This window comes from Hordeum vulgare, chromosome 5H (genome assembly GCF_904849725.1).
Source record: "Hordeum vulgare subsp. vulgare chromosome 5H, MorexV3_pseudomolecules_assembly, whole genome shotgun sequence".
In the NCBI taxonomy this organism is placed as follows: domain Eukaryota; kingdom Viridiplantae; phylum Streptophyta; class Magnoliopsida; order Poales; family Poaceae; genus Hordeum; species Hordeum vulgare.
This window is the reverse complement of record NC_058522.1, coordinates 320,333,232-320,356,892: the sequence shown is the minus strand read 5'-3', so window position 1 is coordinate 320,356,892 and position 23,661 is coordinate 320,333,232.

The window sequence follows — 23,661 nt, the reverse complement described above, 5'->3', positions numbered from 1 at the left end:
AGCGAGTTTGTACTTAGGCAATTCTGGGTCGCAGCTAAGTCCCTGAGTGCGACTTTTAGTGCGCACTTCGGAGCGAGTTTGTACTTAGGCGACTCTGGGTCGCAGCTAAGTCCCTGAGTGCGACTTTTAGTGCACACTCGGAGAGTGTTTGTACTTAGGCGACTCTGGGTCGCAGCTAAGTCCCCGAGTGCGACTTTTAGTGCGCACTCGGAGTGAATTTTTTAGACCGGAGTCTGCAAACGCGGAAGAATTTTGAATTGGCAAGAAATCAATATGCTTTGTATTACTTCAATGATACTTGCTCTTTACATTGCCCCCGTTAGCGGTTATGTGTAGAAGCGTTTCAGGAGATCTCCATTCCATGCTCGCTGCTCGTACGTTTCCCTGTCGAGGTTGTAGAGTCGATATGCTCCGTTGTTCAGCACCTTAGAGATGATGAAGGGTCCTTCCCAGGCGGGATCCAACTTGTGTGGTCTCTACTGATCCACTCGAAGCACCAGGTCGCCTGCTTGGAATATGCGACTCCTGACGTGCCGCGCGTGAAATCGCCGCAGATCTTGTTGATAAATTGTTGAGCGAGTTAGTGCCATCTCACGCTCTTCTTCTAGAAGATCCACTCCGTCTTGCCTGGCTTGCTCTGCTTCAGCTTCGGAGAAGAGTTCGACTCATGGAGAGTTGTGAAGCAAATCACTCGGAAGGACTGCCTCTGCTCCACAAACTAGGAAGAACGGGGATCGCCCTGTATATCTATTCGGAGTTGTGTGGAGGCCCCACAACACCGAAGGTAGCTTGGTGACCCATGCGCTGGCGGCATGTTCAACTTCTCGCAGGAGTCGAGGCTTCAACCCTTGAAGAATAAGTCCATTCACCCGCTCTGCTTGCCCGTTTGTTTGGGGGTGTGCCACGGATGCAAAATCCACTCGGATACCTTGGCCTTTGCAAAAACCTTTGAATCTGTCCGAGTCAAAGTTCGTGCCATTGTCGGTGATTATGTTGTGCGAAACCCCGAATCTGGCGATGATGTATCTGATAAACTTGATGGTCGTAAGGGCGTCGACCTTCTTGATGGGCTTGGCTTCGATCCACTTGGTAAACTTGTCGACTGCTACCAGCAGATGAGTGAATCCTCCTTGGCCTGTTCTGAATGGTCCGACTGTGTGTAATCCCCACATGGCGAATGGACAAACAAGAGGAATTGTCTTCAGCGCAGACGTTGGCTTGTGGGACTTGTTTGAATAGAACTGACAGCCTTCGCATCGGTCGACCATATCTTTTGCCATTTCATTCGCCTGTAACCAGAAGAAACCAGCTCTGAATGCTTTGGCGACGATTGCTCTTGAGGAGGCATGATGACCGCAGGTTCCCGAGTGAATTTCTTCCAAGATTAACTGTCCCTCCTCAGGGGAGATACACCGCTGAAGGACGCCCGAAACACTTTCCCTGTACAACTGGCCATCAATGACGGTGAAGGACTTCGACCTGCGGACGATTTGCCTAGCTTGGACTTCGTCTTCTGGTAACTCTTGCCTCATGATGTACGCAATGAACGGCACAATCCACTCGGGGATGACAGCAAGAATCTCCATGATCAAATCAACCACAGCGGGGACCTCGACTTCAGTTGGATCTGTTGAGCTCTTTGGTTGTACTGGCTCCTCTGTAAAGGGATCTTCCTTCACTGAGGGGAGGTGTAGGTGCTCGTGGAAGACATCGCTCGGGACTGGTCTCCGCGTGGATCCAAGTTTTGCCAATTCATCTGCTGCTTGGTTTTCAGTCGGGGAACATGATGACGTTCCAGACCTTCAAACTTCTTCTCGAGCTTCCTTACTGTGTTGCAGTATGTTGTCATGGTGGGGTTCCTTACATCCCACTCCTTCATTACTTGATTAACCACCATCCGAGTCGCCATAGATCATCAGGCGACGGACGCCGAGTGTGATGGCCATGCACAACCCATAAAGGAGAGCTTCGTACTTTGCTTCGTTGTTGGAGGAATCGAAATGTATCTGCAACACATACTTGAGTTTATCACCCTTTGGGGATATGATCACTACGCCAGCGCCGGAGCCATTCAACATCTTGGATCCATCGAAGAACATAGTCCAATGAGCTGAGTATATGTGAGTTAGTTGCTGTTGTTCTACCCATTCTGCTATGAAGTCAGCCAGAGCTTGAGACTTTATAGCTTTCTTGGCTTCGAACTTGATGTCGCAGTATAGCATCTCCATTGCCTATTTTGCCATTCGGCCCGATGCATCTCGATTGTGGAGAATTTCCGACAACGGAGCATCAGATATGACAGACACCGAGTGGTCTTGGAAGTAATGAGCCACCTTCTTTGCAGTCATGTAGATCCCATAAATAAGCTTCTGATAATGGGGATACCTCTGCTTGGAAGGAGTCAGGACTTCGGAGACATAATATACTGGCCGCTGAACCTTGTACGCTTTGCATTCTTCTTCGCGTTCGATTGTCAGAATGGTGCTGACGACTTGATTTGTAGCCGCGATGTACAGAACAAGGGGTTCTTTGCTGAGCGGGGCAGTAAGAACCGGCTGGGTGGAAAGCAGGGCTTTGAGGTCGTCGAATGCAATTTGGGCTTCGTCTGTCCACTCGAAGGTATCTGATTTCTTCATGAGTCAGTACAGAGGTAATGCCTTCTCGCCGAGTCGAGCGATAAACCTTCTCAAAGCCGCTAGGCAACCTGTGAGCCTTTGAACATCATGTATTCTTACCGGCCGTTCCATTCGGACGATGGTCCCGATCTTTTCGGGGTTGACATCGATCCCTTGTTCGGAAACGAAGAAACCAAGTAACTTCCCGCTGGGAACACCGAATGAACACTTGGCTGGGTTGAGCTTGATATCGTACTTACGTAGGTTGGCGAATGTTTCTGCCAAGTCAGTCAGCAGGTCGGAACCTTTGCGTGACTTGACTACGATACCATCCATATATGCCTCCACATTTCGACCGATCTGGTCAAGGAGGCATTTTTGGATCATGCGCATAAAAGTTGCTCCTGCATTCTTTAAACCGAATGGCATAGTGATGTAGCAGAAACACCCGAATGGGGTGGTGAAGGCTGTTTTTAATTCATCCGGACCATACAGACGGATCTGATGATAGCTCGAATAGGCATCAAGGAAGGATAAACGCTCGCAACCCGCAGTCGAATCGACAATTTGATCGATGCGGGGGAGCGGGAAGTGATCTTTTGGACAGACCTTATTGAGATGCTTGAAATCGATGCACATACGGAGAGACTTGTCCTTCTTGGGCACCATGACCACATTAGCGAGCCACTCGGAGTGGTGCACCTCGCGAATGAAGTTGGCTGCCAAAAGTTTAGCCACCTCCTCTCCGATTGCCTTCCTCTTGTGCGCGGCGGACCGACGCAGGCGTTCTCGGACGGCCGAGCAGCAGGATCCACATGCAGTCGGTGCTCAGCCAACTCCCTGGGTACACCTGGCATGTCAGCGGGCTTCCATGCGAAAATGTCCCAGTTCTCGCGGAGGAATTGGATGAGCTCGGCTTCCTATTTGGGATCAAGGGTGGTGGAGATGTTCGTCAGGGCGGCGGTGTCGTCTGTCGGGTGGATGCTGACTTTCTTCGTGTCGCCCGTCGACTGGAACACGGACTCGGAAGCTGGCTTCTTTGAACGCATCAGGTCAGCGGGGTCGGCGGTCTTCTTGTACTCATCCAGCTCGAGAATAGCCATCTAGTAATCGGCAATCCTCGACCCCTGCTGCAAACACTCCTCGGCTCGCTGCCGATTGCCTGTAACCGTGATCACACCTTTGGGGCTTGGCATCTTCAGCTTCAAATACACGTAACATGGACGGGCCATGAAATGCGCATACGCCGGACGGCCCATAATCGCGTGGTATGCACTTTGGAAGTCCACCACTTCGAATGTCAGCTTCTCCTTGCGGAAGTTCTTGTCAGAGCCGAAGACGACATCCAACGCGATCTGGCCGAGTGACTTGGCCTTTCGTCCTGGGACGACTCCGTGGAACTGCCTAGTGCTCTCGCTAAGTTAGGACATCGGAATGTCCATTCCCTTGAGAGTGTCGGCGTACATGATGTTCAAACCGCTGCCGCTGTCCATGAGGACTTTGCGCAGTCCGACTCCTTCCACCACCGGGTCGACGACCAGAGCTTGCCTCCCTGGGTGGGTACGTGTGTTGGACGGTCTGACTGATCAAAGGTGATCGTAGTCTGTGACCACTTGAGGAACGTGGGGGTGGTTGGGGTTGCCATGTTCACCTCCCTGTTCACCAGCTTCAGTCGACTTTTGCTTTCCACATCAGCAAAAATCATCAGCGTTGCATGGACTTGGGGGAACGGATCCCCCTTGTCCTCATGATCCTGCTCGGTGTCCTTTTCACTCGGTTGACCTTCACCGAATCCTTGGATCAGCAGGCGACACTGCCGAGTGGTATGCTTCGGGAATATGGCGTTGCCTTCTTCGTCCATATTCGTGTGGATTGGACATGGCTGATCCAGGATGGAATTCCCGAACTGTTTTTTCTTGGGGGTGTACTGAGCTTTCCCCTTGCCTTTGAACTTGGCGTTTGTAACAGCAGCTGCCTCTGCCTGCGGAGTGGATTGAGCCTTCTGCTTCTGCTTCCGACTGTTGTTTCCATCTCCATCGGCGACTGTCTTATGCTTGCCGCTATGTATGCGGTCCTCCTCTTCGCCATTTGCATAGCGTGCGGCTATCTCCATCATCTTGCTCATGGAGATGTCGCCTGTCCGACCGAACTTCAGGTACAGATCTCTGTACCGCACGCCTGCCTTGAAGGCGCAGACTGCTTGATGCTCCGTGACGTTCTCTACCGTGTGGTAGAGGGTCGTCCAACGCTGGATGCAATCACACAAGGGCTCGTTCTGCTTCTGGACGCAGTGCTGGAGCTCCACGAGAGCAGCAGGGCGTTTGCACGTGCCCTCGAAGGTCCTGATGAAGACTCAGGACAGATCCGTCCAGTTGTAGATGCTTGACGGAGCCAACTAGTTCAGCAATGCTTGCGCCGAGTAGTCGAGCATCAGGGGGAGATGTTTCATGGCGACCTGGTCATCTCCGCCACCGATTTGGACCGCCACTCTATAGTCGTCCAACCACGTTTCTGGCTTGGACTCTCCTGTGAACTTGCTGATTCCCGTCGCCAATCGGAAGTTGGGAGGGATGTCAGCTGAACGGATGGCCCGACTGAAGCACTCGGGGCCAGAGACGACGGTCCTACTTCCACTCGGACGGTCTCTATCGAGACCATCACGGTGGGCTCGACTCCTGTCGACCTTCTTCTGGGCGATGTACCCTCTTGCCTCGGGCCTTGGATCATGCGTGTCGCCGACTGAACGACGATCATCGTGATGCCGAGGTCCGTAAGGCCCACCCTGCGGAGGGGTGTGTGAACGGCGACGATCTTTGGGATTCCTGGAACGGCTGCCCCCTCTGCGTCGCTGATGAGAGTCGGGGCTGCAAACCGACCGATGCGTGTTCGCGTGAACAGAACTGTTGTGGATCCTGTTGTGCGACTCGGAGACCGCCGAATTTTGCTGCTGCGCCGTATGCAACAGGGCACGGATCTGCTCGATCCCTCTGCCAGCCTCCAAATCAGTCGGCTGGAGAGAATCGGCTATTCTGGCTGCCGCAGCCAGGTTGAGGATGGGTGTGCGGAACACCTCGATGTCGCTCTGGCGAGTGCGTCGACTGACAGAACGACGGTGTTGACGACGAGCGCCGGATGATTCTCCGACCTCATGTTCATTCCGACCAGTCCGGAGAGGACTTTCATGGGAATCGGCCATGAGAACTTCGGCTGTAGGCCCGTGACCCAGGTACTCGGAAGGTAGCTCAGTCGGAACTGAGTCCAAGCACTGGGATGGTGGCGCGACCACAACCGATTCGAGCACCGCCACTTGAGAGGACGCGCTCTGTCGCGCCTGGGCGTGTCGCACCCAACGCTGGAGCCGGGGGCGATGGGATCGCTTGTTGCGACGCGTGACGGGGCCGAGGATCGACACCGGGGCCGATGGGTGGAGAAGAAGGATGCCGCGGGAACCGGCATGGAAGTGCGTAGCCCTGCGACTGGGGAGCGCCTCGACGTCGAGGGGCGCATCCCGAAGCCATGCCGAATCGTCGACGATGAAGGAGAGTGCGCCTAAGAGGATCTCGTGACCCATGCACAGATCTCCGCCGGACGACATGATGAAAAGATGAAATCACAAACTCGCCGGAAGTCGCTTAGACGCCTGCCCCACTGTGGGCGCCAACTGTCGTGGGTATAAGTCTGGCAGTAGAAGTGTAGGGTACGAAAGGATGGGCAGAGCCTTAGCTACGGCGAGGATGTATGAGTTCAGGCCCCTCTACGGTGGAGGTAAAAGCCCTACGTCTCAGTGCTCTTGGGAGCTTAATGTCGAGTGGAATGTAGGATTACAGTAATTGCCAACCCCCGCACCAGTGGGGAAGGGCAGCTTATATAGAGTGCGCTGCCCTTCATAATGGCCCGGTGGACAGGGGTGGAATAGTGGCGAATAAATGCCTACATTACAGGTAACGTAAGCCTTAAATGTTAATAATGGTGTATGAAAACGTATGACCATTGCCCTCCTGGGAGGTTACGATGTACAGAGTGGAATCCAGTCGGTACGTTAAATATGCTCCGAGTGCTCGTCACCGACTGGATGATGGGGGAATCCTTAGTTCAGTCGGAACTGTCCAAGGGCCTCGTCCTCTATGAAGGGTAGTCCTTGGGTAGGACCTATAGGGGAGGCCTATGACCCTAACCTGGGACTATAACCACATCAAATTCCTTAGTGATTCTTGCATGTTCTCCGTTGCTTTTTATTGCTTTGGCCAAGTAGTAGATCGTAACTCCAAGATGGAGCGTTATGCATGATTGTGGGTTCGGGCCCCTCGATGTCTAGCTTGAGTGACAAAAACATGAGACTAGGGGATGTCCTTGTTGCCACCAGGGATAAAACAACGATGCTTGTGACCACGGTTGCAAGGATTGTTTACCTTACGCATAGTTCGTTAATGAAGTTGTCCATTTCTTTGAGTTTACACTTTGGGTGGGGCTCGCAACTTAATACCGGAGAGATGTTCTGGATAAATATCTCAAGGTGGATGATTAGTAAGTAGATGCTGATGAGTAAACGGTGTACTTGTCTTGGCGTACCGCCCATTATTATTGAACCTCTAACTATCAAGGAGCATAATTAGCATTGCGGTGCGATCATAATTCTGTCAATTGCCCAACTGTGATTTTTTACCCTATAATAGTTGTTTATCGTCTTTTGGGAGAGAGACATCACTAGTGAACATCATGTGACTCCGTTCCATATCACCATCATTGCTTACACCTCCATCATTTACTGCTTTCATTTACTTTTCCGTTGCAATCACTATTACCTTCCTGCTTGTGTTTTGATCCTTTGCAAACTACAAGGCCGGAGAGATTGACAACCTCTCTGTACTCGTTAGGAGGAAAGTTATTTGTTGTGTGTGTATGTCCACGTCTTCTGCTAGCGTCAGGGTGGAATACACCTACTTGTTGAGCCTAGGAGTCCTCCTGGTTTGACCTTACATTCTCGGTGTAAGGGAAATTTGCTGCTGACTAGATCTCCACCTTCCACTTGGGGTATCCAATGAGGGGCGAGAAGTATATACATCACCTCGTCATCAAGAATTTCTGGAGCCGTTACCGGGACTCTAGTCTTCAAGATAGGGGAGTTGCACACTATCTTTTACCTTTTCTTTTTTAGTCTTGTTAGTTTGCTTTTCATGATTGGCATAAGTAGTTAGGCTTATGGATAACTCTGCTCTTGGTTTGTTGCTTGTGGGGAACCGCTTCACCGCTATTGTTGTGGAGAAGCCTCCCCCACCTATGGAAATTGTGCCCTTTAAAATACCAACTGGTATTATGGATTGGGTCTTGTCTAATCGATATGCAGGAGATAGACATCCAGGCGAACACTGCTATATCTTTCACAACTATGCTCCTTATTTAAGCTTGCAGGTATATCGATGGATTTTGTTATGAGAAAGCTATTCTCTATATCATTAAAAGATAAGGCTTTGGATTGGTATAGGTTTCTTTATAACTCTCATTTGCTAAACTGGCACGATCTTATACCTCTCTTTTATGCAAAGTTTTATCCTCTTCATGTTTATGATAGTCCTACTCCCACTATTACCAATGAGAAAGATTGTGCTTATGTGGAGAGTAAGAGTACCTTTTTGCATGTGGATCATGGTAACAATGCTTTATGTGATACTTATATTGTTGAGTTTATTCATGATCCCACTGAAAATTATTATGAGAAGGGAACATATGCTTATAGATATTTCAATAATATCAAGTTTCCTCTCTTTATGTTGAAGGTTTTGAAGCTGCACTTGTTTTGCCTTCCTATGCTTATTGCTTTGTGCTTCAATAAATTATTCTATTGCAATATTCCTATGCATAGGAAGCATGTTAGACTTAAATGTGTTTGGTATTTGCTTCTTGATGCTCTCTTTTGTTCTACAACTCTTATACCTATGAGAGCATCATTAAAATCTTAAGCCTATCTTTATGGCTATAAAGAAAGAGATCTTGGGAGGCAATCCAATTTGTTTTTACTTTATGTTTTAGTGGTCTTGATGTGTGTTACTACTGTAGCAACATCATTGTATCTTTATTTTCAAGCTTTGTGCCAAGTTATAGCCTCCGATTGCAAGAGAGTTCAAAAATTGTGACATGCTGTCCAGAAACAGATTACGTTTGCCTGACGGAAAAATACGCTAAACATCAGTAGATCATCTTTTTGATCTTAATTTTTTTGACAGAATGCCCTATATAATTGGCTTTCTCGCATCTTTTCTGAGTTTTTTGATTTGAGTTGTAGAAGTGCCCCGAATAAATTATTTACTACCCGTAGTTCTCTTTTTCACAGATTCTGCCATGTTTTGCGTTTTTATTGTTTTGCAAATCCTAAGCTTGTTTTTTATTTGCAAAAACCCTTTGGCATTCATAAGAAGTTGTAGATTTTCATTAAAATCTTCATTTCTAGCAGGTATTGAATTATTTTATTAAGGGAACTAACCACTCTAATCAGCTTATGATGAGTTTTGTATGAAGGGAGTTTTCAAGTATGCGATAGGAGAGATGAACAAAGAAGATAAAGGAGTGTCAAGCGCTCAAGCTTGGGGATGCCCCCACGCACCCCAAGAAATATTCAAGGAGACTCAAGCGTCTAATCTTGGGGATGCCCCCATGCATCCCATTCTCTATCAATAATCATCAGTTCGTCGATCTCCATGCTATATTTTTATCACTTCATATGATATGTGCTATGCTTGGAGCATCCCGCTATTTTCTTTTTAGTTTTGTTTTAGTTTTGTTTGCTGGTCATAACAAGTTGGAACCTATCCTACCTTGTTTGGGAGAGAGACACGCTCCATTCCACTCTAGAACACAACATAGCTTTTCATGTTTATCTTTTTGTGTGTTCTTCATCTTTTCGTAGCTACTGTCATGCTTAGCTCTTAGTTTTTATGCTTATATTTTTAAGAGATTTTATTTAGGTTGATTTCGGAACTCTCTTGAGTTATCATGCTTATTTTGTCTAGAGAGTTGGCTCGTTGCACTGAGTTGTGTGTCTTGCATGAGTAGGTAATTGAGGTTGCTATTTAAGTATAGTAGTAACTTGCAATGGTTTTGAGATATTGATTTGAGTAACGTTTGGACTATTGGGGCCAAGAATTTGAGCCTATTAGTGATAGGTGTCGTATTTTGGGAAATCCGTGTGTTTTTCAAAAACTAAAAATTAGTTGAGAACTCTAGCTACTAAATTGATCGCTAACCTCTCGAGGGGTTGGAATATATAGATTACCCTCACGTTACCATGAGTCGAGGATGCGCAAGGATAACCAAACCCCCAAACATTCCTCCTCGGGGTACTTGTATCTTTGTGAATTTCCTAACTAGATAGAAAGTTACCGATAATAAGTGTATGAGTTCTTCGGACTAATGTGAGTATTCGATTGTTGGCACTTCCACCATCCATATTTTGCTAGCCTCTTCGGTACCGTGCATTTCCCTTTCTCACATTTATAGTTGGTGCAAACTCTGTCGGTGCATCCAAACCCATGACATGATACGCTCTGTCATACATAAGCATCATTATATCTTTCCTCAAAACAGCCACCATACCTACGTATTAAGGCATTTCCATAGCCTTTCCGAGATACATTGACATGCAACATCCACCATCTCATGACTTGATATTCATGTCATACATGCTTTTGCCTGATCGTAGAGCCGCATGCTAGTTGGGCCATGCCCTCATTACTGTTGCATGACGTGCTAGTATCATTGCATATCCTGCTATACTAGCAGGATATGCATTTGCATACATCATGATAGTTTTCACTTGTCTTTATGTTGAGTACTTCTTATAAAGTGTGATGATTTTTGTTTTTGTTTATGTAAAACATAGAGTGTTTCCCTTAAGAGAGGAAAAGATCCCAAAGTGGACAAACAAAAGATCCCAAAGAGGACAAATGAGAGATAAAAAGAAAGAGCCAAAGAGGCCACAAAAATAAAATAAAAAGGAGAAAAAGAAAAAGAAAAAAATAAATAAATAAAAAGAGTGAAGGGGGAAACACTACTATTCCTTTTGAAAGATCCACACTCGTACTCCATAACTATATTGGTACTACATAGATATTATCATTCATGCATAACTATGTGGGGACTCTTACACTATAGAACTTGGTTTGCATATTCCAATGATGAGCCTCCTCAAATGAGCTCTAGGTCTTCATGAGCAAACAAGTTGGATGCACCCCCACTAGTTCATTGGAGAGCTTACCTTATCTCATATCTGCATCCGTTACATGGAAATTCCTACTCCTCACATCATATCTATCATTTGGCTTTCTCTCTCCTATGGTTGTCCTCATTGATGTGAGCCTTTCACACCTTTTTGTCTTCCTTCCCCACCATTATTCTATTTGCCATCCTAAGTGCCAACATATCTTGCTTACGCTCATCCATTATATGGGTGCTGAAAATCAAAAGAGAAAGGATCATTTTGACTTGTGCCTGACAAGTGGTGTGGGGATGAGTCAAAATAAGATTCTGAAGGAGACTAAGTGTGAGGTTTAGTAGATTGAGTTCTCAATTGAAAAATATATTTTATCTCTGAACCCATCTCCCACTTCTTGCATGCAAACACCATTTGGAGACATTCGAGTCACGGACAGCGAGAGCTCTTGCACCTTTATGTTCTTACTTTGCAAAATTCAATACTAGATATACACTCTTGATTGTTATTGTCTTGAATTGAATTGCATATCTCACTAGCTTTACCTTGAAATTCTTACATGTGTGTTAGCATGTCACCACAGAAATTATTGTGTTATCATTTATCTACTCGAGGACGAGCAGAGATTAAGCTTGGGGATGTAGATACGTCCCAAACGTATCTATAATTTCTGCTTGTTCCATGATGTTTTGGGTGACATTGTTATATGGTTTGCTACACTTTTATATAATTTTACACATATTAGGACTAACCTGCTAACTCAGTGCACCCAGTGCCAGTTTCTGTCTGCTAATGTCTATTTTGCAACGGCTTTTACACAATTTTTCGAAGCCCGAAAAAATCCAAAGAAATATATAAAAAATCAGCGAAACAGAAGCTTCGGGATCACCGAAGGAGGGCCAGGAGGTCGCCTGGGTGGGTCCCACCTCCTCCAGTGCCCTCCTTTGGCCTATATTTAGTGTTCTGTGAGGAAATCCTTGCAGACTTTCTGGAATCGCGAATTTCTCCATCGTTTTGCCGCCACAGCGCTTCCAAGATCGGGAGCGTCACGAGACCTCTTCCCGGCACCCCGCCGGAGGGAGGATTGACCTCCGGGAGCTTCTCCACCGCCATGGACGCTTCCCGGACGTGCCGTGAGTACTCCTCCTTGGACCATGAGCCCATGACCAGTAGCTATGTGATGCCTCCTCTCCAATCTTGTGCTTCAATGGTTAGTCCTTGTGAGATGCCCTACATGATCAAGGCATCTATGTAATTCTCTTGCTTTTGCTATGCTCGGTTTGTTGGGATCCGATGGATTATGAGATTATGTTCAGATTGTTATGAGTTATATATTTGATTATCCTTTTATATTATGTTCCTTAGTGATTCTTACATGTTCTCTGTTGCTTTTTATTGCTTTGGCCAAGTAGTAGATCGTAACTCCAAGAGGGAGCGTTATGCATGACTGTGGGTTCGGGCCCCTCGATGTCTAGCTTCAGTGATAGAAACATGAGACTAGGGAATGTGCTTGTTGCCACCAGGGAGAAAACAACGGTGCTTGTGACCACCGTTGCAAGATTTGTTTACCTTACGCATAGTTCGTTAATGCAGTTGTCCGTTGCTTTGAGTTTACACTTTGGGTAGGGCTCGCAACTTAATACCGGAGAGATGTTCTGGATAGATATCTCAAGGTGGATGATTAGTAAGTAGATGCTAATGAATAAACGGTCTACTTGTCTTGGCGTGCTGCCCATTACTATTGAACCTCTAACTATCAAGGAGCATAATTAGCATTGCGGTGCGATCATAATTATGTCAATTGCCCAACTGTGATTTGTTTACCCTAGCATAGTTGTTTATCGTCTTTTGGGTGAGACACATCACTAGTGAACATCGTGTGACTCCGGTCCATATCACCATGATTGCTTACACCTCCATCATTTACCGCCTTCATGTACTTTTCCGTTGCAACCACTATTACCTTCCCGCTTGTGTTTTGATCCTTTGCAAACCACAAGGCCAGAAACATTTACAACCTCTCTATACTCGTTGGGAGCAAAGTTATTTGTTGTGTGTGCAGGTCCACGTCTTCTGCTAGCGCCAGGGTGGAAGACACATACTTGTTGATCCTAGGAGTCTCCTGGTTTGGTAAACCTTACAGCCTCCGTGTAAGGGAAATTTGTTGCTGACTACATCTCCACCTTCCACTTGGGGTATTTAACGAGGGACGAGAAGTATATACAGCATCTCGTCATCAGGGACTTGACCACTTTGTGTTTTCTTGCCATTGCATTAGTTGCATCAGTTTGAGTTCCCCACGGTAATACATGGAAGTGAAATGGTGTGAGAAGCTTATTACCCTTGGGTACTTGGTACCCTAGAGATTGTTCTTCGTGGATGCTTTGGCGTCCTAGAAGCTTGTTGGTGCCTCGGAGCTCAATCATTGTGGTGTAAAGCTCTAGGCAAGTGACGGGGTCTCCAATTAGGTTGTGGAGATTGGCCCGAGCATTTGAGGTTACCTCGAAGCCATATTCCATTGTGCTGAACCTTCATGGTGTTGTTGCGAGCCTTGAATTAAGTTGTTGGGATTGCCCCAACCTTTTTTGTATGGGTTCCGTGACCGCCCTCAAGGGTCCCTTAGTGGAATCACAACATCTTGCATTGTGCGAGGGCGTGGGGAGAGTAAAGTGGCCTTAGTGGCATCTTGGGGAGCATTGTGCCTCCACACCGCTCCAAACGGAGATTAGCATCTGCAAGGGTGTGAACTTCGGGATACATCGTCGTCTCTGAGTGACTCAGTTATCTCTTACCCGAGCCCTTTACTTATGCACTTTACTTTGTGATAGCCATATTGTTTGTTGTTATATATCTTGCTACCACTTAGTTGTTTATCTTACTTAGCATAAGTTGTTGGTGCACATAGGTGAGCCTAGTTGTTTTAGGTTTTGTGCTTGATAAATTAAATATTAGTTTTATTCCGCATTTGTTCAAGTCTAAACTGTAATTACTTTAAAGCGCCTATTCACCGCCCTCTAGGAGACATCCACTTCCTTTCAATAACCACCCCCTTCAAACCGTTACATTGTTATTTGGTATTTCATGAGTGCGGCATCTTGGATTTGCGTTACATGCATCAGTTTTGAATTATGTCTTTGGTCAAACGTTGGGTTGCCCCGCTCGTGCGTTTACCCATTTACGTTCTACTAGTTCGGCTAAAAGGGTAAAGGAAGAACCACTGCAATTGTATTTAAAGTTCGTCTCATGAAATACCTGAGTGGAGAAAGCCAAAAATTGGCACGTGCGATGAGCGAGAATTGGTCTGCGATCAGGTGACAAGTGTCAAACTACAGAACCGTTAGGGGTTCATCGCTTCCTGCGATGGGTTTGAAGTCATTCACACCAAGTGATTACATGTTTTTACACCAAGGGTTCTACTTATCACCCATGGTCAACCTCTCACGATTAAATGGAACCACTAAAGCAAGATGTTCTGATTTCTTGGTTTTCTCCCACATTACCGCTTCGAGGGTGCCAAGATGTTGGCTAAGGGTAACTATGTGGAAGTCAAAAACACCCTCGCTATAATCTGGCAGGGGGCTGAAGCCAATGCCCGGAAACTTGTAGTAATAAAACAACCAAAACAAGAGTTACAATTTAAATACATGGTCTACCATGCAAAAATTCGAAGGCACTATATCATACAAACACTTGTGCATGATAGTATGTTCTAATCAAACACTATGTCCTTAGCACATAGTGCCTCTATAGCTTGAACACCCTCCATAACAGTGGCGAAATACTGTCTGGGGCGCATGTGCTTCTTCCCACGCGGCGGAGATGCGATTGCCATCTTCATGGGTTCTAACATCGGAAAATGTGTCATTGCTTTCACAACAGCCATACGGGCTCCTTTGATGCAGACTGAGCGCTTCAAGACGTTGATTCGAGGCGACACATCAATCAGCTTTTGAACCAAGCTGAAGTATCTGCTCGGCAACGGTTCGGCCGACCACAGCCTGATGCACAAGTCCTCCATGGCAGGCTTGGTCATCTTGTGCAGCTCCATCAACTGCTTCAAGTGATTAGATGCGAGTAGAGGATGCTCTGGATTCTTGAACTATTCCTAGAAGAGCCTCTCATGCGCCGCATCCTCCCGAGAAGCATAGTACTTATCAGCCTCTGCCGCACTGTTCGATAGATCGGCAATTTCACGTGGAGAACTCCGTATTCGATTAAGAGATACAAATCTTAGCCCGCCAAAGGTACATTGTAATAAATATCACTCACCAGCCGCAATCTGCTTGACCTGATGGACCACCTTACGAAAATCATGTGTCTCCTTCCGCGCTTCTTGGAGAGCGGCGTGACGGATGTCAGTTCGTTCGATTTTTCTCTTTCTTTTTGCTCAAGGGCCTCATTCTTTGTGATGGCCTCCTTAAGTTCTTGGTGAACTTCGTTGACCCCGGCTTCAGATTTTTCGCTCATAGCCCTTGCCTCTACGGCTGTTGCGCTCTATTCGGCGGCCTCTTGTTTGGCTTGGCCCAGTTCGGCTTTAAGTCGATAACGTTAGGAGCAACAACTGTGATAGTCATTTGGGGAGCGCTCGTTTATAGGAAAATAGTACACATAGTTGAATTAGAGGGCTAAATGTTGCACACTTAGTTTGAGCATCTTCAAAACGCTTGTTGATGCGATCTAGCTCCTCTTCGAATTTTTTAGTTTCCGGTTCATCTCCTCCAACTCGAGAGAGTTGGGGTTGCGGATAATGCAGAAGCTTGCAAAAGAACATATTTTGTTAGTTTACAGATTTTTTCAAAATCTTTTTCACCAGGGTGCGTTCTCATCAATCAACCAGAGCCTTGGGGGTTGCACACACTGTTTCCGAATAATTCTAACCCCCGCATGAGTCTTTCAAACTCACATAGCGCTTGTGGGCTACTATGCATAATAAAACCTTTAGACAATGCATAATTACAAATGGAAAATTATGCGGAATACCTTGATATCTGCTAACAGTGCATTGAAAACTCCTTTAAGACCGTTATCAACGGACTGAATGCTTTGCAAAACCGCACTGACATGACTGTGGCATTCTTCGGGAATGGAAGGATCATTTAGAGCTTCCTTCCTTAGGTTTGGCCATCCAGTTCGGAGTGGCTCCATCGTGGATGGCTCCGGGTGTAGTCTCCCTTAGCAGAGAGACTACTACTGGCACCGGAAACGAAGGGTCCTTCGGAGTTGTCTCCGGAGGATACCCAGAGGGTCCAGTCCCTCCCTCCTTTGTATCTAGGAGGAGTTCATCTTCTTGGTCCTTGGTGGTCAAAGTGTTGGCTTCAGCCATAATATCGTCACCCGCGGCAATGGAATCCGGCGCGGGGGGGACCTCCCTAGATACTACCTCCCCGATCCCCTCGTCTATGGGAGGAGGTGAGTAGGGCGAGCACGTCCCGCTTTTAGCCAAGTTGGCTGGCAGGGAATCCCCCTCCGAAATTTGATCAGTGGGGATATCACGTTGCGGGCTCTAATGTAGAATATGAGCCTAATTAGAACCATGGTAATTCGAGGGAAGGTGTATTCGGATTTTTTGTACTTCCTTTTTGCTCGGGGTTTCACCCTTAGGGTCCTTTGAGGGACCAGTGCCTCATCCATAGACTCCTCATCCGAGTCTGGAATGTCATCGAATAGGGCCATGGGGGCCCTACATGGCTTCTTTGAAGCAACAGGAGCTTGATCTCCCTCGGCGTCTTCGGATGCCGCTCTCTTTTTGGTATGGGAGGAGTCACTTACCTCCTCCTCATCTTCCTCTTCTTCTCCCTACATGTGGGAGGGAGCTAGTGTCTCTTCGGAGTTAGTATCCGGGTGACCATTCGATTGAAGATCCCTCGGATCTTCTTCTTACCCTTCTTCTAATCCTCCTTCTCCCTCGGAGCCGTATATAGCATCTCGACCAGCATGGCCGCCAATAGAGGGGTCATGACGTCCTCAGGCAAAGGCGTCGGATAGTTAATCCGACTGAATTTCTTTAGCCAGATCTGCATGTATTGGGGGAGGAAGGGGTAGGTGCCTTGTTAGAAAAGGAAGGAATGAAAGTTAAACAATTTGGTAAAACATTGTAGGTCCCGATGGATTGAGGAGGGAAAGGACTTCATCCTCATCCTCGTTGGGCCAAAGTCTTTTGTGACTTGAACAGAGCCTTCCACAACTTCTCAAGTGTCATACGGAAAAAGCTCCATACCGGGCCAGCTACACTATCCGGACTCTTTGTATCATATTCCCACATTGGGATGGACCGATACTATCAGGGGAGAAGGCCATGATGCAGCATCACTTGTACCACGTTAGTGAGGTCAATTTTCTCCATTAGATCGGAGATCCTCTTCGTAAGCTCCTTCACATCTGTGGCCTCCCCCCAATCTAGGGCCTTCTCCGTCCTGGATGTGAGGCGCGTAGGAGGGCCAAGTCTGAATGTTGGAGGAGATGCCTCGCCTGTGTTGCGTGGCTCGGTGATGTAGAAGCACTACATTTTCCACGACTTGATGGTGTTGATGAATGTGCCCTTTGGCCATGTAGCCCCATTGAGTTTGCCGGTCATCGCCCCTCCGCAATCATCCTACTCGCCATTAACAACCTTGGGCTTGACGTTGAGGACCTTCACCCACAGGACGAAGTGGGGTTGGACCCACAAGCAGGCCTCGTAGACCGTGATTAAAGCAAAAAGGCGTGTGATGGAGTTTGGGGGGAGATTGTGGAAGTCAAGACCATAGTAAAACATGATCCCCGAATGAATGGGTAAAGGGGCAAGTTTAAGCATCTAATGAAATGAGGGACAAAAACTACTGTTTCCCCATATTTATATGTGGGGCTAACCCGGTCCTCCTCGAGCACATGGTGGGATATGTTTTCTCGAAGATGGTTGTAGCTCTTCAGCTCCAAAATGTCATGTTCGGAGGCGGAGGAGGCCTCCCACTTGCCCTTGGAACCGGAGCTGGCCATTGCCGGACTGGTGAGGGGATTCAAGAGCTTGGGAGGAGGAGGAAAGCTAGGGCGCTCGAGCTTTGGGAGGATGGAATGGCGATGGTGAGTGAGATATGAGGTAGACTCCGCCACTTCCCGATGTTTTTTTACCTTATATAACTCGCTAGAATGCTGAGGGCCTCGCAGCTATACCGTAGACTCAACCACTTCCCGATAAAATCATGATTATGGGTGCATGGGATAAACCAAAGCCATAAACCATATCCCTGGAAAAGTTGGCACGATCTCCATGATGGGACATGCCAATAAAACGGTCTTGAGCCGCTCGTTCAAAAAAGGGCCCTCGCCAACTACGGCCTTTCAAATTTGGAAAGATGCCACCCGTTGTTAAATGGTAGGCCCAGGGATAAAAACATATATATTTGCTTGCGTGTTTTAAGGAGGAGGAGTCATTAAGAGCCGAACTTTCTTCGGCTAAAAGAGAAAAGAGGAACTCGCCTCGCAAGCTAGGGCACCTATGGCATCATCAATGAAGAAGGATTTCAGCATTGGAGGCTAGGTCAGGGGCTATTGAGGAGTCCAGGATTAGGGGGTCCTTGGGACGCCTACCCTTCCTTATGGGCCGGACTCTCTGGACCGTTCGATCGTTGGAAGAAGTGTTGGATTCGAGATGGACTCTTACGAAGACTTGGCATGGAATCCCAAAAAATACGGTCATCGACATATTCCTTCTTTGTTGTAACCGACTTTGTGTAATCCCTCACACCCCTAGCGTCTATATAAGCCAGGGGGTCATATCTCGTAGGACACATCAAGATCATCATGATTAGGGTTTAGACCACGACATTGATCTCGCAGTAGGTCAACTGTGTACTCTGTACTACCTCATCAATAAGAACAATAGCAGGATGTAGGGTTTTATCTCCATAAAGAGGGCCCGAACCTGGGTAAAACATCGTCTTCACCATCCCTGGTTACCCATCTACCTTAGATACATAGTTCGGACCTCCTACTCGAGATCAACCAGTTTTGACACCGACACTCACCTTGACCTTCTCAGTAGCACAATTAATTTCATCATTAAGAATATTCAAGAAAGGTGTACCAAATATGATGGGACAAAAGTTATCTTGTTTTGAACCAAGTACTAGGAAATCAGTGGGGTACTTAAATTTTTCGCACAAGATTTCAACATCCCTTAGAATCCCAAGTGGTGAAATACTATCATGGTTCACAAGTTTCATAGTGACATCAATATCTTCAATGTCAGAGGGTGCTATATCATGCATAATTTCTTGATATAATGTAAAAGGTATAACACTAACACTAGCACCAATATCACCCAGGCCATGATAGCACATATCTCCAATTTTAACTGAGATGTCACGCATGCCTCATACATCTCCAATGTATCTACTTTTCCAAACACTTTACTCTGGTTTTGGCCTCTGATTTGCATGATTTTAATGAAACTAACTCGGACTAACATTGTTTTCATCATAACTACATTGGTGCTATTTTTGTGTAGAAATAAAAGTTCTCTGAATTGGTTGAAAAAAATTGTGAACTATTTCTAGGATTTATGATGAATTTTGGAGCAAAGACTTGCCGGAGAAACGCTGCGAGGGGCACAAGCCAACAGAGCGCCCCCAAGTCGTGCCCTGATGGCTTGTGGGTCCCATGTGGCTCCTCCGACCCTAATTCTAGTCCTATAAAATCACATCTTTGGTGAAAAAATTGGAGAGAAGTTTTCATCGCGTTTCAAGAAACGGAGCCACCGCCACCTCCTGTTCTTCCTCCGGAGGGCTGATCTGGAGTCCGTTTGGGGCTCCGGTGAGGGGGATTCATCGATGTCTTCATCACCAACCCATCTCCATCAACACCGCTATGATGCTCACCACCAGGAGTGAATAATTCCTTTGTAGGCTTGCTGGATGGTGGTGGGATTGGATGAGATAGATCATGTAATCGAGTTAAGTTTGATAGGGCTTGATCCCTAGTATCCACTATGTTCTGAGATTGATGTTACTATGACTTTGATATGCTTAATGCTTATCACTAGGGCCTGAGTGCCATGATTTAAGATCCTAACTATTATGTTTTCATGAATATAAGAGTGATTTGGATCCTATCTTGCAAGTTATAGTTACCTTGGGATTCTTTCTGGCGATTGTCGTAGTTTGAGGAGTTCATGCATTCACCATGTGTTAATGCTTTGTTCTGGTTCTCTATAAAAAGGATGCCTTAATACCCCTTAGTTTCCTACAGGACCCCGCTGCCACAAGAGGGTGGGACAGAAGATGTCATGCAAGCTCTTATCAGAAGCACGTATGACTATATATGGAATACATGCCTACATTATATTGACGAATTGGAGCTAGTTCTGTGTCGCCCTAGTGTGTAGCTGTTACATGATCAATGTCATATAAATCGATCATTGATCCATGTGCGTACACTTTACATAAACTGAATCTTGCTAGGTTACTACTGTTCCTTCTGCTATCACACCTGCTACTCAATTGCTACTTTTCCTACTATTACCAAATTGTTGCTATAATTGTAAATCTTACTACTATCATTTCCTATGTTACTAAATCCTTGTTGTAGAGAGATATCGCACATGCGTTGAATTGACAGCTCAACTGTTACGGCCAATAAATATTCTTTGGCTCCCCTTGTGTATAATCAATAAATTAGGGTGAAATACTACCCGTGAAGACTGTCGCGATCCCCTAGAATTGTGGGTTATCAAGACCTTTTTCTGGCGCCATATTTGGGGACAATAAATTTATTTATTATGTTGACTTGAGGATATCCAATTGCCACTATGAAGAATCTAAAATATAATCGAACCAAGATCGTCCCCTCTCGCATCAGAACTACCATCTAGCTCTGCTTTTGATTCACCTACTGTTTGAATCACCTTGTTACACCACCACCTGTTGATTGTCCTGATATGTCACATGAACTTGATGACTCTACTTCTGAAATTAATTAAGATACTATTGCTACACATGTTGAAACTAAAACTATGCCACCGAGTGAATTACTTGATGCTCATATTGCTAGAGCTAGCGAACTTCAAAATGTTGAAACTGATGAAACCTTTGAATCACCTGTTACACCTCGTCCTCCTAAGACATATGAATTTCCTTATGTACTTGAAGGTTATGTTATGGATGGTGAGGTAGCTAGGTATTTTCTTGCTTGTGAAAATAGAGATGATGTGAAGATATTACTATGCAAACTAAAGAAAATCTACGACGGAGAAAAAGAAACATGATCCTAAATTTGCTACTACTAGTATATTTGTCACCGATAAGGACTATGAATTTCCTATAGGCCCTAAACTAATTCCTATAGTAGAGTCTGATCCTTTCGATGGCTATGAAAATATTTTTTTGTTCGAACATCTTATGAAACTGAATGATATTGATCCCTTGTTTACCAATGATGAAAAGATACACTACTATTATATCCTTAAGCTTTTTCCTTTCTCGCTGAAAGGCAAGGTCAAAGAATGGCTACTTTCTCTTGCTCCTGGTTGTATGCATAGTCCCCGAGATATTCCTTATTACTTCTCTAAAAAATATTTTCCTCCTCACAAGAAACAAGCTGCTTTACAGGAAATATTTATCCTTGTGCAAATTCGAGAATAGAATCTCCCTCAAGCTTGGGGGAGGCTTCTCCAGCTACTTAGAGCTTTGCCTGATTGTCCTCTTGAGAAGAATGAAATTCTTGATATCTCTTATGATAGACTAACCAATGCTTCTAGGGATTTCCTAGATAGTTGTGCTGGTTGTATTTTTAAGGAAATAATAGTTGTAAAAGGAGAAGAGTTATTAAATAATATATTGCAAAATGCCGATGATTAGACACTCCCTAAAGCACCACTGGAACCTATTCAAAAGAAGAGCGATATTATATTCCTCAGCCCTGAAGATATGCAAGAAGCAAAATGATCTATGAAAGAGGAAGGTATTAAAATTGAGGATATCAAGAAATTACCACTAATTGAAAAAATACATGGACTTGATACCCCAACACACGTAGTAGAGGTAACTTTCTCCATTCCTTTACTAAAAATGATATACCTTATGCTACGACTCTAGATCAATGCGTGCATGCATTTGATAACTACATTGTTAAACAAGGACACTTTAATAACTATGTTAAGGACCAAAAAAACAATGCCATGATGACATATCGCTTAAGTGACTTGATGTTCAGAATTGCTATTGATGTGAAAGGTCTAGGTAAACATGCCTCTATGGGTCACACCCAACTAGAACATGTAGCTAAGTCAAAAAATGATATGCTTGCAAAAATGGATAATAATATTAATGATCATGCTATAAGGGTAATGACTAGAGGAGGTAGAATGACTCAAGAAACTCTTTACCGTGAAGGTCACCCTAAAATAATAGAATATGATTCTCGGAGATTAAATGATGATACACCTAGTCCCACTAAGAATAAAAACAAAAAGAAAAATGATAGGACTTTGCATGCTCCTAGTGAAGCTAATATTGAGAAACCTGCTGAGAATCGAAACGATGTTTCTATTTCTGATGCCGAGACACAGTCTGGTAGTGAACGTGAAATTAATGATGATGATGATAATAATAATGTTCACGTAGAATATTCACCAGGTATAAATAAGGAACCTAATAATGATGTTGAGATAGAACCTGTCGAGGGTCTTGATAACCCATCTCCTAAAAATAAACGTTATGATAAGAGAGACTTTGTTGCTATAAAACATGGAAGGGAAAGAGAACCATGGGTTCAAAAACCCATGCCATTCCCTCAAAAGCCTTCCAAATGTAGAGACGATGAATATTTTGAACGTTTTTCGGAAATGATTAAACATGTCTTTTTGCGCACTCGCTTGATTGATATATTGAAAATGCCTTTGTATGCTAAGTGCATGAAGGATATTATTACCAATAAAATAAAGATTCCCAAAAACTAAAATTTATACCATGCTTTCTAATTACTCTTTTGATGGTGGAATAACTAAGAAGTTCGCATATCCGGGTATACCCACAATACCTTGCTCTATTAAAAGGAATTATGTTAAAACTGCTTTATGCGATTTAGGAGTCGGTGTTAGTGTTATGACTTTTTCCCTTTATATAAGACTTGAATTGGATAAGCTTACACCCACTAAGATATCTTTGCAAATGGATGATAAATCCACTGCCTTGCCTATTGGAATTTGTGAGACGTTCCCATTGTGGTTGCAAATGTTACTATCTTAACAAACTGATATTCTTTATATGCCCGAGGACGACAATATGTTGATCATCCTTGGTAGACCATTTCTAAATACTACACGGGATGTTATTGGTTGCAACAAAAGCAAGGTCACTTTTCATGTTCATTGCAAGCAACATAATGTGCATTTTTTGAGCCTATTCCCATGATCATTATTGGAGATTTTATAGTCTCTCTACCTACTTCCAAGAGAACGAAATAATATGATCTTATTGTTGGGGAGATGCAAATCCCCATTGAGGTAACCTAGTGATATATAATAATTCTTTGGTTTCATGTTAATCATAAACAGTTATTAATAAGACTTAATCAACCTTATTAATGGATCCTTTTCAAAAGGCATGTGATTGATGAATTGAGTATTCACAACTCATTGCACCCGAAGTTTATTCTTTGTTCTCTTAGATAAAGATGAATAAAATGCCATAATTATCGTGTTTTCTTATTTCTTCGTACCGTAGAAAAATGACCCAAAAATAAAAAGACTCAGAATGCTACAAAATTTTAACATGATTTCTTCTAGAATAAATTAGAATTTTTCGCATAAAAATAACAGCACGGGGACGCACTTGTGGGCTATAAGCCTATAGGGCACGCCCCCAGAAT